We start from the raw sequence: 15591 nt of genomic DNA on the forward strand, positions 1-15591 counted from the left end.
GACTTTGAATAAAAGGCTCAACTCGGACCAGCAGAATATCTCAGTCTACATATAATACCAGGAGTTAAAAATGCTTTTCGACCTGAATAAAAGGGGGAAATGGAAAGGACAAATGAGTTTATATGGCTATGAGTCTTCAAAAAGAACCAGGAAGTTATCGGGTTGCCCTTATGCACACCTCAGCAGAGTCCCAGAGACAGATAAAGTAGATACAACCCCAGGTTTTGGTTCTTATGAGGGCTACAGAGACCCACAGGCTCTATGGTCATGGCAGATCAGAGCCATGTCAGTTGGCCCTACTTTGGAGTTTGTGTTTTTGTGTGATGGAGCTGAACTCAGATGTGAATTTTGTCCACAAGCCTCTCCCATTACTTTTACCAGCACTGTAGTTGGTGTTGGGGTTTAATGTATACCCAGGTGACCTGAATCTCTGGACTGACCATGTGATAACCAGGCCCTGAGCCTCAACAGACTTGCAGCTCCTACACTCTGGTTTATTGGACTTACCCCACTCAGCTAATATGGAGGTGAAGAAGGTTAACCACCACACCAGGGAGCCAGGTGTGCCTACAACTGAAAGCAGGAGAATTGCATCCAGTATCCATGTGGAATCTAAGCCCCCTCTTGACATAGATGTGGAGTCTACACAACCTTTCTAAGGTCCACAGAATGGAGGATTAGAGTATGGATTAGAGTGGATGTACTAATATTCTATTCATGAACTATTGTGATTAGTAATCGAAGAAAATGTGGCATTGGTGTGGAGAAAGTGGCCATGATGGCTGTTGGGGGTAGGGAGTGGGAGGAAGAGATGTGATGTGGGGGCATTTTTGGGGGTTGGAGTTGTCCTGGGTGGTGCTGCAGGGACAGTTACCACACATTGTATGTCCTCGCATGACCCACTGGTTGGACTGTGGGAGAGTGTGGGCTATGGTGTGGACCATTGACCATGAGGTGCAGTGGTGCTTAGAGATGTATTCACCAAGTGCAATGAATGTCTCATGATGATGGAGGAGGATGTTGTTATGGGAGGGAGTGGGGTGACGGGGTAGGGGGTATATAGGGACCTCATATTTTTTTTAATGTAACATTAGAAAAAGACAAAATAAATAAAATTTACAAAGTGCAAGCAACAAAAGAAAAAATAGATAATTGGAGCTCCTGAACTTTTAAAAAAATGTTCAAAGGTGTTTATCAAAGTCAAAAGGCAGCCTATTTATGAGAGAAATAATTTGAGAACCATTAATCAGAAAAGGGCCTAAGAGTAGCATATACAAAGAAATCCTACCTCTAGATAATAAAAGGACAAACAACCTATTTAAAAAATGACAATGAGATGAATAGATGCTTTTTCAATGAGGAAATAGAAGTAACTAAAAAGTACCTGAAATATTGATGTGGAGACAGTGGCCACAGGAGTTGCTGGAGGCAGGGAGCGAGAAAAAGAGGTGTGATATGGGTGCATTCTTGGGACTTGGAGTTGTCCTCACTGATATTGCAGGGACAGATACAGGGCAGTATATATCCTGCCATAAACCACTGAATGGCCTGGAAAGAGTGTAAACTACAACATAAATTATAAACCATGCTCTGTAGCAATGCTCCAAAACCTACTCATCACATGCAATGAAATGTACCACACTAATGAAAGAAGTTGTCAATGTGGGAGGAGTGGGGGTTGTAGGAAGTGGGATATATGGGAACCTCATTTTTTTATTTAAAAATTTGTATGATCCATGTATCTTTAAAAAATAATAAAATAAAAATCAATTTAAAAAGTACATGAAAATATGTTCAATATCACTTGCTACTAGGGAAATGCAAATAAAAACCAGAATGAGATATCTTCTTACACCTATTACATTGGTGGTTATTAAAAAACAGAGAACTACAAATTTTGGAGAGAATGTGGAGGAAAGAGCACACTTATTCACTGCTGGTGGAAATATAGAATGATGCCACCATTGGGGAGGATGGTTTGGTGGTTCTTCAGGAAGTTGAATATAGAACTTCCATATGAACCAGCAGTCCCACTGCTGGGTATATTTGCCAAAGAATTGGAAACAGGACATGAACAGATATATGCACACCAATGTTCAAGTGGTATTATTCACTTTTGCCAAGAGTTGGAAGCAACCCAAGTGTCCATCAACAGATAAGTTGTGGTACATAGATATAATGGAAATTATTCAGTATTAAGCAATGCAGTATTAACACAGGGATGACATGGATGAATTGTGAAGTTCTTGTGTTTAGTGAAGTAAACCAGTAACTTGAAGGACAAATATTACATGACCTCACTGATATGACTTAAGCAAATCGAGCACACTCAGAGAGCTACAGTCTGAAAGAGAGGTTATCAGGAAATATAAAGAGAGTAGAGTGTGGTGAGCCTTTGCTCAATATGGGCAAAACCTACAGTAAGTTGGAAGGGCTGGTTGGATAGTGAATAAGGGTGATAGTGGTTCAGTGATATGATTGGGGTCAATGGTGCTGGAATGTGAGGAGTAGTAGTTTGAGGAGTATTAGGTTGGACTATCCATGTAAATGGAGTGAGAACTGGAGAAAGGAACAGGTGAACTTTTGGGATCTGTATGTCTGTGTTATAACTACAATGGTGGGAATGTTCTTTTGGCAAATATGGCACAAGAGTATTACTGTGCAGGGTACTGGGGTGGGGGAATATGTGGGATAGGGCACATCTGGGGCATGAATCTATGGAATATGAAAGTGCTCATCTTGTCATAGTGTGTTTTCTCAGTGGTTGGAGACCCACACAATAAACAAGAAATTATTAAACTCCCGTTCTGATATTCCCACTATGTTCTCAATTACAGGAACAAGAATCTCTCAAAAACATAGGCCATGCCTAATAAAGAAAATGGACCATATCTTAAGCCCTCAATATTATCGCATGTAACTATGAATTATTCTTCAAAAATTGAAACTTATTGATTAATATATGTTCCAAGAGGAGAGGAAGGGAAGAATAGAATAGATGGACCGTAAGGCATTGGGATTGTTTTGCATGATCTTGCAATGTCAGATATAGGCCATTATACATTTTGTCAAAACCTAAAAACGTGTATGTTGCAAAATGTAAACCATAATGTAAATCATAGGCCATGGTTAATAGCAATGCTTCAATATTTGTACATCAATTCTAACCAATGTATTATCCACATGTAAAATGTTATTAAAAGTAGAGAATTGGGAGAGGGGGAGTGTGTTCAGTTACGGGGATCCCCCATATTTACCATGTGACTTTTATGTAACCTAAAGTTTCTCTGAAGATAAAGGAAAAAAAAAAAAGTAAGACAGTAGGGGAATATATGAAAGAAATTGTCACTCTAAATAAAAGATAGCAGATCTTAGTACCAAAAGAAACAATGTATAAAATTTTTATTTCATTTTTATTTTATTTGTTATTGTTAATTTTCTTATTAATTGTATTTGATTATTCCTTGGCTTTGTTTTTGGAAAGTTTTGGAAAACAGAAGTGTCACAACAGTGGCAGAGGAGGATCACTGGTTTGCAGTGATGAGGACTATGTGGGCAGAGGTTGGCCTGGGGCATGCCCCTAAGGCACACGAACACACTCAAGTATTCATAGGGCATTGTCTCAGTGGGTGTAGATATAAACAAAAGATATCAAATTCCCATTCTAGGAAGTCCTGCTACAATCTCTAATAGAGAAGCACAAATCCCCCTAGTATGATGGCACTGCTATCAAAGGAGGACAGACCATTATGCCATTGATTTTTATAATTGTGTGTATGAACCTTTTCTTGTGAAATTGAAACTTAGTATGGTTTTGTATATTGCCTAAATGTTACCTCCTTAAAGCTTCCTTGTTGCTCAAATATGGTCTCTCTCTAAGCCAAACTCAGCATATAAATGCACTACATTCCCCCTGGTGTGGGACATGACTCCCAGGGATGAGCTTCCCTGGCATTATTACCAACCTGGGATTATCACCAACTACTTACTAACAATGCACCTGTAAAAAAAGACTTTGAACAAAATAGGGAAATATTAAAATCAAATGAGTTTTTACGTCTAAGAGATTTCAAAGTTGGGAGGTCATTCCAGAGGTTATGCTTATGCACATCTCAGGAGTATTTCATTGATTCCCACAATAAAAAGTTCCTCAAGCAGGGGGCTCCTGAGTGTTCTAGAGAAATCTAGACATTATAGGCAGGGGGTGGGTAATCTCAGGTATTATTTGAACCTATAATTAGCACTATACTCATTAAATATATGTCCCAGCAACTTAAATGTTTAGTCTATTCATATGCTGGTTGATCTGTGTGTCTCAGCAGAGTTCCAACACCTACTCTCCAGTCCATTGGACTCACAGGCCCACTAACAAAAGGATGATGATGCACAGCACCCATCCCAAAGAACAGAGAGCATCTACAACTTCAAGCAAGACAGTTCCATTCATTTGCCCCATGAGATCTAAGTCCCCTCTCAATCAGAAACAGAGAGTCATTACCATCCCCAAATCTTCAAGACTGAGGAATGAACAAGCATAAGAGTGAATGCAACTATGGATGAAAATCGTCTTACTATTATTCTAGCAATGAAAGAACTTGTAACATTGATATAAAGCAGTGGCCACTAGGAATTCTGAAGGAGAGGGAACAATAGGTATAACAGGGCATTTTGGGGACATTGGAATTGTTCTGCCTGACACTGCAGTGATGATACAGGCCATTATACACTTTATCAAAACCTATAAAATTGTGTGGTGCAAAGTGTAAACTATAATGTAAATGATAGACCACAGGTAAAAGCAATACTTCAATAAGTGTTCATGAATTGTAACAAATGTACCACATTAATGAAAGCTGTTGCCAATGGGGAAAAGTGTGGGAGGGGGAGGGTCAAGGCATATGAGAATCCACATATATTTTCAATGTAGCATGTCATCTAGAGTTTCTTAAAAATAAAAAAACCAAGTACAATTAATTTGGTTATTTTCTTGGCTTCATTTTTGAAGAAGTTTTGGATCACAGAATAGTTGGAACTGTTCAGGGGAGGATCGTTGATGCAGGGTGTCAGTTAGGGAGGATAAATAGGAGGAGGTTCACTTGGGGCATACCTTTAAGGCATATGAATGTGTCCAAGTGTTCATGGAACATTGCCACGGTGGGTGGCATTTCACATAATAACTGAAAGAATATCAAATTCCCATCCTAGGGAGCTCTGCCACATTCTCTAATGGAATAGCAAGAATCCCACAAGTACAAGGGCAGTGACTAGTAAAGGAGGATGGGCCATTGATGAGCCCTTGATACTGATGACTGTACTTATGAAACTTTACTTTTGAGATAGAAACAGCCTAGTATTATAGGGTGCATAAGAGTTACCTCCTGTGACCGTCCTTGTTACTCAAACATAGCCCCTCTCTAAGCCAAACTCAGTATATAAATGCATTATCTTCCTTCCAGTGTGGGACATGACTCCTGGGGATAAGCCTCCCTGGCACCAAAGGATAACAACCAAGCACCAACTAGCAATGCAACTGGAAAAGGGGAAACTGTAAGGACAAATGAGTTTATATGGCTCAGAGTTTCCAAAGTGAGTTGTGTGGTCTTTCCAGAGGTTATGCTTTTGCCATCTCAGCAGGATCTTCTTGACTGCCAATGTGTATATTCCTTCAAATAGCAGGGCTCCTGAGGGCCCTGGAGACGTCCAGACACTATAGGCAGTGCAGACAGCTGAGGAGTTTGGCACTCTGTCAGTGGGCCCTATTATGGAATTTTTGCTCCCAAGTTTGATAGAGCTGGACTCAGTTGTGGTTTCCCTACACATGGCTCTTCTGTCCCTTCTATTTGAACCTATACTAGAGTTGATAGGTATTTGTCCAAGAGACTTAAATTTTGGGCTGTCCATGTGCCAGTTGGGCCCTGAATCTCAACAGAGTTGCAGCACCTTTTCTCCATTCATTGGACTCACCCAGGACAACCAACAAGGAGGTGATGATGGACAACTACTATCCCAATGAACAGAGAAAGTCTGCAACTGCAAGCAAGATTGTTCCATCCACCTGCCCCATGGAATCTAAGCCCCCTCTTAACAGATATGTAGTGGACATCAACATCCCATAATTCTCAGGATTGGGGAATGGACAATGGACTACAGTAGTCTTACTGATATTCTACTATAGACTTATTGTTATCCTAGCACTGGAAGAACTTTTATCATTGATGTGGAGGCAGTGGCCACTGGATGTTTTGAGGGAAGGGAGAGGGAAAAATAGGTGTAATTTGGGGGCATTTTTGGGACTTGGGAATTGTCTTGAATGACATTGCAATGACAGATACAGGCCATTATATATCTTGCCATAATCTACAAAATTGTATGTGAGAGAGTGTAACCTACAATGTAAACTATAATATATGCTCAGTGGCAATGCTCCAAAATATGTTCATCAATTGTAACAAATGTACCACACAAATGAGGTATGTTGTTAATGTGGGAAAATGTAGGAGATGTAGATAGTGAGGCATTTGGGAATCTCCTTTTTTTTTTATTTAACATTTATGTAATCTAAGTATCTTTAAAAAAATAAAGTATAATAAAAAATAAAATAAAGTAAATAATATAATTAAGAAAGAATGCACCCAGTGGTGATGGTGAAGAATGGAAACTGAAGGATGGTTTTAGTCCAGAGGCAGGTTGAAGGACAGGATTAAGGAGGCTAGAGTGATGACAGGTAGATATGAAATGTAACACAGAGATCCTCTTCCTCAGGTCCTTGCATAACACAGTGTTTACTTTCATGTTTGCTTTACCATTTTCCTTTAAGAGGTTAAGTAGAAACTTTTCTTGGGAATAGAATGTGAATGCCCCAGCCAGCGGGGCAGTAAACGGGGGCTCGTGGTTGCGTGGAGGAGAATGGTGAGACAGGAGACGAGAGGAATGACAGCGAGACAGGTTGAGGATCAAGCTGCAAATTTTATTGAGGGGAACAAAGCATATATACTCTTGGGAAGGGGAGGGGTAATAGGCAGAGGTGGAAGTTAAGGGATTGGTTATGGTTACTACTGACGTGTAGGGTAGGTTTCAGTTTCCCTGCCTTGCGCCTGCGCACTGCTTTATCAGTCTGGGCAGTGGCGGGAAGACGGAGAACAAAGGCCTGAAAGGGAAGAAGAATAAGGAAGCGACAGGGCAGATTTGGATTCCGCCATGTTGTGGGACCTGACATATTGTGAGGAGCTAATTATGGTTTGCTCAAATGAGAGGGTTGGCTCTTCTCTGGCAGCCGTGCTACTGACTCTCGCTGAGTTTGGCATACATTCTATTTTATCGCTCCCAACAATAGAAAACATCAAAATTAGATCCTGAGAGTTGCAGACAGTATGAATCAAAGCCAAAGTGTCAATGATAGCAATATTAAAGTTCAGGTATGTACAATCTGCTTCTTTTAAAAAGTGATTCTATGAATACTATCCTAGGTGAATCATCACAACCACCCTGTGAGGTGAACAAGCCAGATGCACTTTCAAATGCAATTCTGAAAATTTAGAAACTTAATACATTTTACAAAGTACTGAATAATTTTGTCTCTGAAAGACCAATAAGTCTTCCACTACATCTTACTCTACCACCTAGTTGGCAAGACGTATTATGCAGCTCCATCAGTGTTTAATTTCTATGTAAGGGCAGAGAAGTGTAGATTACTTACTTGTGGTTAATAATTGATATCAGAATATCACAGTTATCATTTTCTTCATTAATTCCTGACTTCCTTTGGTACTTGTTAAATGAAATAAAAGAGTACTTTAATTTCCCCTGACAAGCCTCAAAGTACACTACCTATATTTCTTCTGACTCAGATACCTACTTGATTTATTGGCAATACCTCCAGAAAGCAATTCCCAAATAGGGATGAACAGAAGATTTTCTACTTTCATCTTCTGTTCCAGTTGTTTGTGATTATGATTAAGACTAGGTTATAATTCATCCAAGAGGATCTTAACCCATAGCACCGTAGTCCTCTGTGACCAAAAAAAAAAAAAGTTTTAATTTCTGCTGGAGACTCTGATGGTAGAAACAGATGGTTTGTGTCTTCTGATTCATCATCATAATCGATTTTTATCTGTTCCACAGAAGTGTGAAGCAGGCCCTTTCATTCATACCCCCCCAAAAAAAGGGACCTTTTTTCTCTTGTTTTTCAGGCCATGGCTCCATGATACATTCCAGCCAAGAAGGAGCTAAAAACTTTCCTGTATGAGGCCCCGATTCAGAGTAAGGGGATTTCCTATGGCTTCACAAGAAGTTTTTCCTAAATAACAACCACAGAACTTTTCATTTTTCTGGTCTATTTCTGTGTTTTATTCTTTATATTCTCATTTAATATTTCAGCAAGTCTTATTCTACAACAAAAGTATCCATTTATTGACATTTAGTGTTTTGATGTGTTGAAATAATGTCATGCTATAGTATTTTTTTTTTATAGATTACAGATTGTTTCTAGGGATAAAAACCCTAATTCAATTCAGAGAAAGGAGGAATGCATATACAGTTATGAAACAGATGTACAAAATATTGGGATCTTCCAGTCAGATGAATTGGGGACAGGCCAGTGCCTGGTGAGCCATATTAGTGCCTGAAATGAAAGGGAAAAATGATTCTCCTACGTACATGTTTTTATTAAATTTTTACTGGTTAATTTTCTTGCAATATTAAGTAACTGAAAAAACATGGAAAAATTGGAGAGACATAAAAATTACATTATTTTAAATTTCCATATCATATTTATAGCAAAACCAGAATTATAACTTTACTTTCCTGGCATTAAGAGAAGCTACAATCAATAGCTTAAAAATGTATTTCTTTCAAATGAGAAAATTGTCATGCTTGTCATTTTGTCAAAAAAAGTGGCAAAATTAAACAATTTTTAATTAAATTTCTCCAGGACCCCACTGTGAATGGAATTTATAAAATAACAACTAAATCAAAGCCATTTCCAAAATTTTAATATGACTACACTAGGAAAATTTATGAATCAGATTGAAAAGATCAAAGAATGGTGGTGATATTTTAATGTCAACAATTGCAGGCTATGTAAAGCCATTGAAAAAACTTTTCATCTATTTGCAACAAGATGCTTCCAATTCATAATGGTAGATTTTCTTATTTGATATTATAAATATTGGCAGTTGATAAATGTTCATTTGCATGATAAGCAAGGATCAATGACATTATATCCTGATGCCGTTGGGTGTTCTTCTTTTTTTTTAAGATTTATTTATTTCTCTCCCCTTCCCACCCCAGTTGTCTGTTCTCTGTGTCTATTTGCTGCATTGTCTTCTTTGTCCACTTCTGTTGTTGTCAGCAGCACGGGAATCTGTGTTTCTTTTTGTTGCATCATCTTGTGTCAGCTCTCCATGTGGGTGGTGCCATTGTCAGGCAGGCTGCACTTTTGCACTGGGTGGCTCTCCTTATGGGGTGCACTCCTTGCACGTGGGGCTCCCCTACACAGGGGACACCCCTGTGTGGCAGGGCACTCCTTGCACACATCAGCACTGCGCGTGGGCCAGATTCACATGGGCCAAGGAGGCCCGGGGTTTGAACCACGGACCTCCCATGTGGTAGACAGATGCCCTAACCACTGGGCCAAGTCTGCTTCCTGCCATTGGGTGTTATATGTGCTTAGGATAGTTTTTAAAACAGATATGAGAATATTATACCTCTTCATTGAATTCACAAAAAATGTGTTTTTCCATTTTGTAATATTTTAAAATGTTATATTGAATTCATAGCAGAAGAAATTGAGCATATTAACATAGAATAACGAGCTGAGCAAGACACAAATTTGACTTCTATCCCTTTGTGCACTATCACTGATGTTCCAGTATATCTCAATGCATGAGTATTTTTATATCCATATATTCTTTCATCAACAAGTATCTAAGCTAGTCTATATTTATATTTTTTCTTTCATTTCAATAAAGTCAATACATCTTTTTTCTACTGTTATGGCAGTATTCTTTTTTTTATTTGTTATTTTTTTAAAGATACATAGATCACACAAAGAGTTACATTAAAATATATGAGGTTCCCATATCCCACTCCCCACACCCACCCACTCCTCCCATATCAACAATTTCTTTCATTACTGTGGTACATTATTGCATTTGATGAATAGTTTTTGGAGCATTGCTACACAGCATGGATTAGTTTATGTCATAGTTTACACTATCATCTGGCATAATTTGTGCTTGGCTTACAGCATTTGTTGTTCCTTATAACTGATATATTTATTCATGGTTGTACAAACTTTGGTTGTACAAACTGTATAAACAGTAAGGAAAAATATTTTGCTTCTTATGTTGCAATTTTATTTCATTCTAGCATGATTTCTTACTTGCTATATATTGTCCTTTTGAATTATACTTTAAAAATAGGTACTTTTAAAAACAAATCTATTGTATTTATACATATTAATGGAGTATAGATTCATCCAAAGTATACAATCATTGGTATTTGGTATAATCACATACATAGTTGTGCATTCATCACTTCAATAATTTTAGAGAATTTTTGTTTTTGCAATAATAATAATAAAACAAAAACAGGGATAAACCTCATCACCTCTCAGTCTCTCTTTGCTTCTGCTGCTTGTACATAGCTGCTCTTCTGTTTCCATCTCTCTAATTTATTTGTATTTCTATTTTGTAAAAAGTCTTATGTATGCAATATCATCCATGTTCATATTTTACATGAGGTTTCACTATGTTTTACAGTACCATATTATTTTTTAGCTTTCTTTCTAGTAATGTACATGTCCTTAGACTTAACATTTCAACCAGTATCATTCCATTATTATAGCTCTGCTAGTTACAAACACTATGATGTGCTTTCACCATTCCTATCCATTTTGAAAGATTTTCAAACAACCTTTTGACCAATTCTGCACAGATTAGCCCTCAGCACATATCACTTTTTAAATTTAAATTTTATTTTGCTTTTTCTTCATTTAATATATTGTTCCAGAAAATAGTGTTTCCAAAACTTTGTTCATTTTGCTGTCATTCATTTTTTAAAAATATTTTTAATGTGGTAGCAAATATAAAACACAAATTTTTACATTTTAACTCCTTAAATATGTACAATTTAGTGTTATTAATTATATTCCCAGTATTGTGCTACCAACACCTCATCCTTTATTAAAACCTTTTAACTGTACCAATTAAGCAAAAGTTCTGCATTTCATTCCTCTTCTCTACACATCATCCACCCCCAATCAACACTGGCAACTTGCAATCTACCATCTGTCTCTACATATTGGTTTATTCTATTTATGTATGGAAACACAACTTTTTCTCAAAATCTTGTACCCTGAAACTTTGCCAAATTTTATTAGTTCTAGTAGTTTTTGCAAATTATTCAGAACTTTTTCTAGGTAGGATCATATCATCTGCAAATAGAGACATCTTATTATGTCCTTTTGAATTTGCATGCCTTTTATTTCTTTTTCTACTTAATGGCACTGTCTAGAACTTCCAGTACAATGTTGAATAGAAGTGGAGAAAATGGACATCATTTTGTTCCTGATCTCAAGACAAAAGCTTTCTGTCACTGTTGACTATGATGTTAGCTGTGGGTTTTCTTTCCATAATTTATCCCCTGCTCTTCTGGACTATTGTCCATTCTGTCTCTCTCCCTTTTTCTCTCTCTCTCAACTTTTTTTTTAATTGATTTTGTAAAAATATTACATTAGAAATATATGAGGTCCCATTCGACCCCACCACCCCCACCGCACCCCTCCCCCCCAGCAACACTCACTCCCATCATCATGACACATCCATTGCATTTGGTAAGTACATCTCTGGGTATCTCTGCACCTCATGGTCATTGGTCCACATCATGGCCCACACTCTCCCCCATTCCATCCAGTGAGCCCTGGGAGGATTAGCAATGTCTGGTGATTGCCCCTGAAGCACCATCCAGGGCAACTCCAAGTCCCAAAGGCGCCTCCACATCTCATCTCTTCCTGCCATTCCCCATACCCATCAGCCACCATGTCCACTTTTCCCACTCCAATGCCACCTTTTCTCTGAGGTCCTTGGATTGGTTGTGTCTGTTGCACCTCTATGTCAAGACGAGGCTCAGATACCACATGGTTACTGGATGCAATCCTCCTGCTTTCAGTTGTAGGCACTCTAGGCTCCATGGTGTGGTGGTTGTCCTTCTTCAACTCCATCTTAGCTGAGTGAGGTGAGTCCAATAGTTCAGATTGTAGGAGCTGGAGTCTGTTGAGGCTCAGGGCCTGGCTATCATATTGTCAGTAAAAAGATTCAATCCCCTAAATATATCTGAAACCCCAATACCAACTACAATTCCAGTAAAGTAGCATGATAGTCTTATGAAAAGAGATCCCCTCTGGGTCCAGTTTCATCACGCAGAAACACCAGCTCCAAAGAAAGGCCATCTGCCATGGCAGTGAATCCTATCTGCCATGACCATAGAACCCGTGGGTCCCTTTAGCCCTCAAAGGAACCAATACCTGGGGATTGTATCTACTTTATCTGTCTCTTAGACTCTGCTCAGTTGTGCATAAGGGCAATCCTTCTGACAGCCTCCAGACTCTTTTTTTTTTTAGAGACTCATAGACATATAAACTCATTTCTCCTTTCTATTTCCCCCTTACATTAGATCAAACAGCATTTTAAAGTCATATTATTCTATGTAGACAGGGATATTCTACTGATCCGCATCGAACCTTCAATTCAAGGTCATTTTTCAGTTGCATTATCAGTTGTTAGTTGATAGTGATCCCTTGGTGCCAGGGAGGCTCATCCCCGGGTGTCATGTCCCACGCTGGGGGGAAGGCATTGCATTTAGATGCTGAGTTAGGCTTCGAGACTGGCCACATTTGAGTAACATGAAGGCTGTCAGGAGGAAATTCCCAGGCACAGTGCTACTCTAGGCCTTGTTCTTATTTCAGGCATATAGACTCACAAACATAGTCATTAGTATCAGGGGCTCACTGTTGGACCCTCATTCCTTCTTGGTCCTTGCCGCTGCACTTGGGGGACTGCCGCTGCTCCCCTAGGGACCACGGCACAGCACCCCCAGCCAGGGACCCAGTATCCCCCCAGGTTTAGTTTTTAATTGTTGCCTCTATGAGTATATCCAAACATTACCATGCACCCTGGACATATGCCCTGTATAGCTCCCTGTCAGCCATTTATCCCCTGTCAATAGTATCCTATACCAGTATTCCTCCACTGCCATTGTTGGACCACTCTGGGATCCAGAACTTCCTGAATATTGAAGCCCCAATATCATGTCAGGATCTCTTACTAGCAAAATGGGATATAGCGATGGGTTTAAAGGTTAGATATAGAATACGTGTTGACTTGGAAAAATTCTACATCCTATCTTTTTCTTTTCTTTTTCTTTTTCCCCTAATTATTGAACTTCTCTTCACAAGAGCCCTAGACCACAGCAATTCATGTATGCAATATACAGCACTCCCACACATCCACCACAAAACCTTTTCCCTTCCACAGCGATACTCTTACAACCTATTCACATCATATTTACTTACAGTGATGTACAGAGTCTGAGACAATAGCTTTCAAACCAGGTGACATCTGTGCTTACATTGTGGTGCATACTTAAGGATGCGCAGTTTTCTAACATTTTTAGTTATCCTATGATTTACATTATGGTTTACATTATCATTCTGTCGTCCCCTATATGTTTATGATGTAATATTACATATTTTATATCCATCCTTGTGTACTCTCACGAAACTCCTCTCTTACCCCACATTTACCTTGGTTCCACACATTTAACATCCGTTTTCCCATCCCTTTTGTGCCCACAGTGACAGTCAACCTCCGTTTCCTGTGGAGCCACGTCCAGAGATGCTTGCAAGTGTTTAGGGCCTAACATGCTCAACTGCCCCAAAGCCCTGGGAGCCACCCTTTCTCTCGAGAGATACAGTTCCCTCTATTTGATGGCATTAGTCCTCCCCAGGATGTGGGTCCACCCCCACTCTCACTACTTGGGTCTCTACCCAATGGTATCACCCACTCTGGCAAAATGAGCATTCAGACATTCCCCAGGAGCCTGTCCCACATCGGACCATCCCTTCCGAGCATCCTAAACAGGTAACCCTCTTAATTATATTTTGATACGATTTTCTCAGCATTTTACTCTCAACCAACACCAAACACTCTGCCATGTTCGTATGCTACCCCTCACTCCCCACACTTTTTGGGCAATATTACCCATCCGCCCATCCCCAGCCCCCCCAAACTCGCAAAGCCCCACCCAAAGGCAACCTCTTGCCCCCATTTTATCTCTTCTTTGTGTTCATACTTACCGCCAGCTCATCATAAATTCCACCCCTGCAGACATTGGCTCACATCCTTCCTCCACCCCCCGATTTCCTGTAAGCCTATCATTCAGTCTCTAGCTCTCTGAGGCAGCTTGTTTATTTCATATCATTGAGGTCATGTAGTATTTGTCCTTCAATGCCTGGGTTGCTTCACTCAACATAAGGTTCTCAAGATTCATCCTTGTTATCACGTGTGTTTGTAGTGTATTTGTTCTTACAGCCGCGTAGTATTCCATTGCATGTATATACCACATTTTATTGATCCACTCATCTGTTGATGGGCATTTGGGTTGATTCCAACTTTTGGCGATAGTGAACAATGCTGCTATGAACATTGGTGTACATATATCGGTTTGTGTCCTTGTTTTCAGTTCTGATGGGTATATACCCAGCAGTGGTATTGCTGGATCATATGGCAAATCTATGGTTAGCTTTTTGAGAAACCGCCAAACTGTCCTCCAGAATGGTTGGATCCTTCTGCATTCCCACCAGCAGTGGATGAGTGTTCCCCTTTCTTCACATCCTCTCCAGCATTTGTATTCTTCTGGTTTTTTTTCATAGCTGCCAATCTTATGGGAGTAAGATGGTATCTCATTGTAGTTTTGATTTGCATTTCCCTGATAGCTAGAGATTTGGAGCATTTTTTCACATGCTTTTTAGCCATTTGTATTTCTTCTTTGGAGAAGTGTCTGTTTAAATCTTTTCCCCATTTTTTAAATGGGTTGTTTATCTTTTTATTTTCAAGATATATGAGTTCTTTATATATGCAAGTTATAAGTTTCTTATCAGATATATGGCTGCCAAATATTTTCTCCCACTGTGTGGGCTCCCTTTTTACTTTCTTAACAAACTCCTTTGAGGTGCAGAAGGCTTTAATTTTGAGGAAGTCCCATTTATCTATTAGTTCTTTTGCTGCTCGTGTTTTGGTGTGATATTCATGAAGCCATTTCCTATTACAAGGTCCTGTAGATGTTTCCCTACACTGCTTTCCAAGGTTTTTATGGTCTTGGCTCTTATATTTAGGTCTTTGATCCATCTTGAGTTGATCTTTGTATAAGGTGTGGGATGGTAATCCTCTTTCATTCTTCTACATATGGCTATCCAGTTCTCCAGGCACCATTTGTTGAATAGGCCACTCTCTCCCAGTTGAGAGGGTTTGGTGGCTTTATCAAATATTATATGGCTATATATGTGAGGTTCTATATCAGAGCTTTCAATTTGAT

The sequence above is a fragment of the Dasypus novemcinctus genome, chromosome 6 (assembly GCF_030445035.2).
Source record: "Dasypus novemcinctus isolate mDasNov1 chromosome 6, mDasNov1.1.hap2, whole genome shotgun sequence".
Lineage (NCBI taxonomy): Eukaryota > Metazoa > Chordata > Mammalia > Cingulata > Dasypodidae > Dasypus > Dasypus novemcinctus.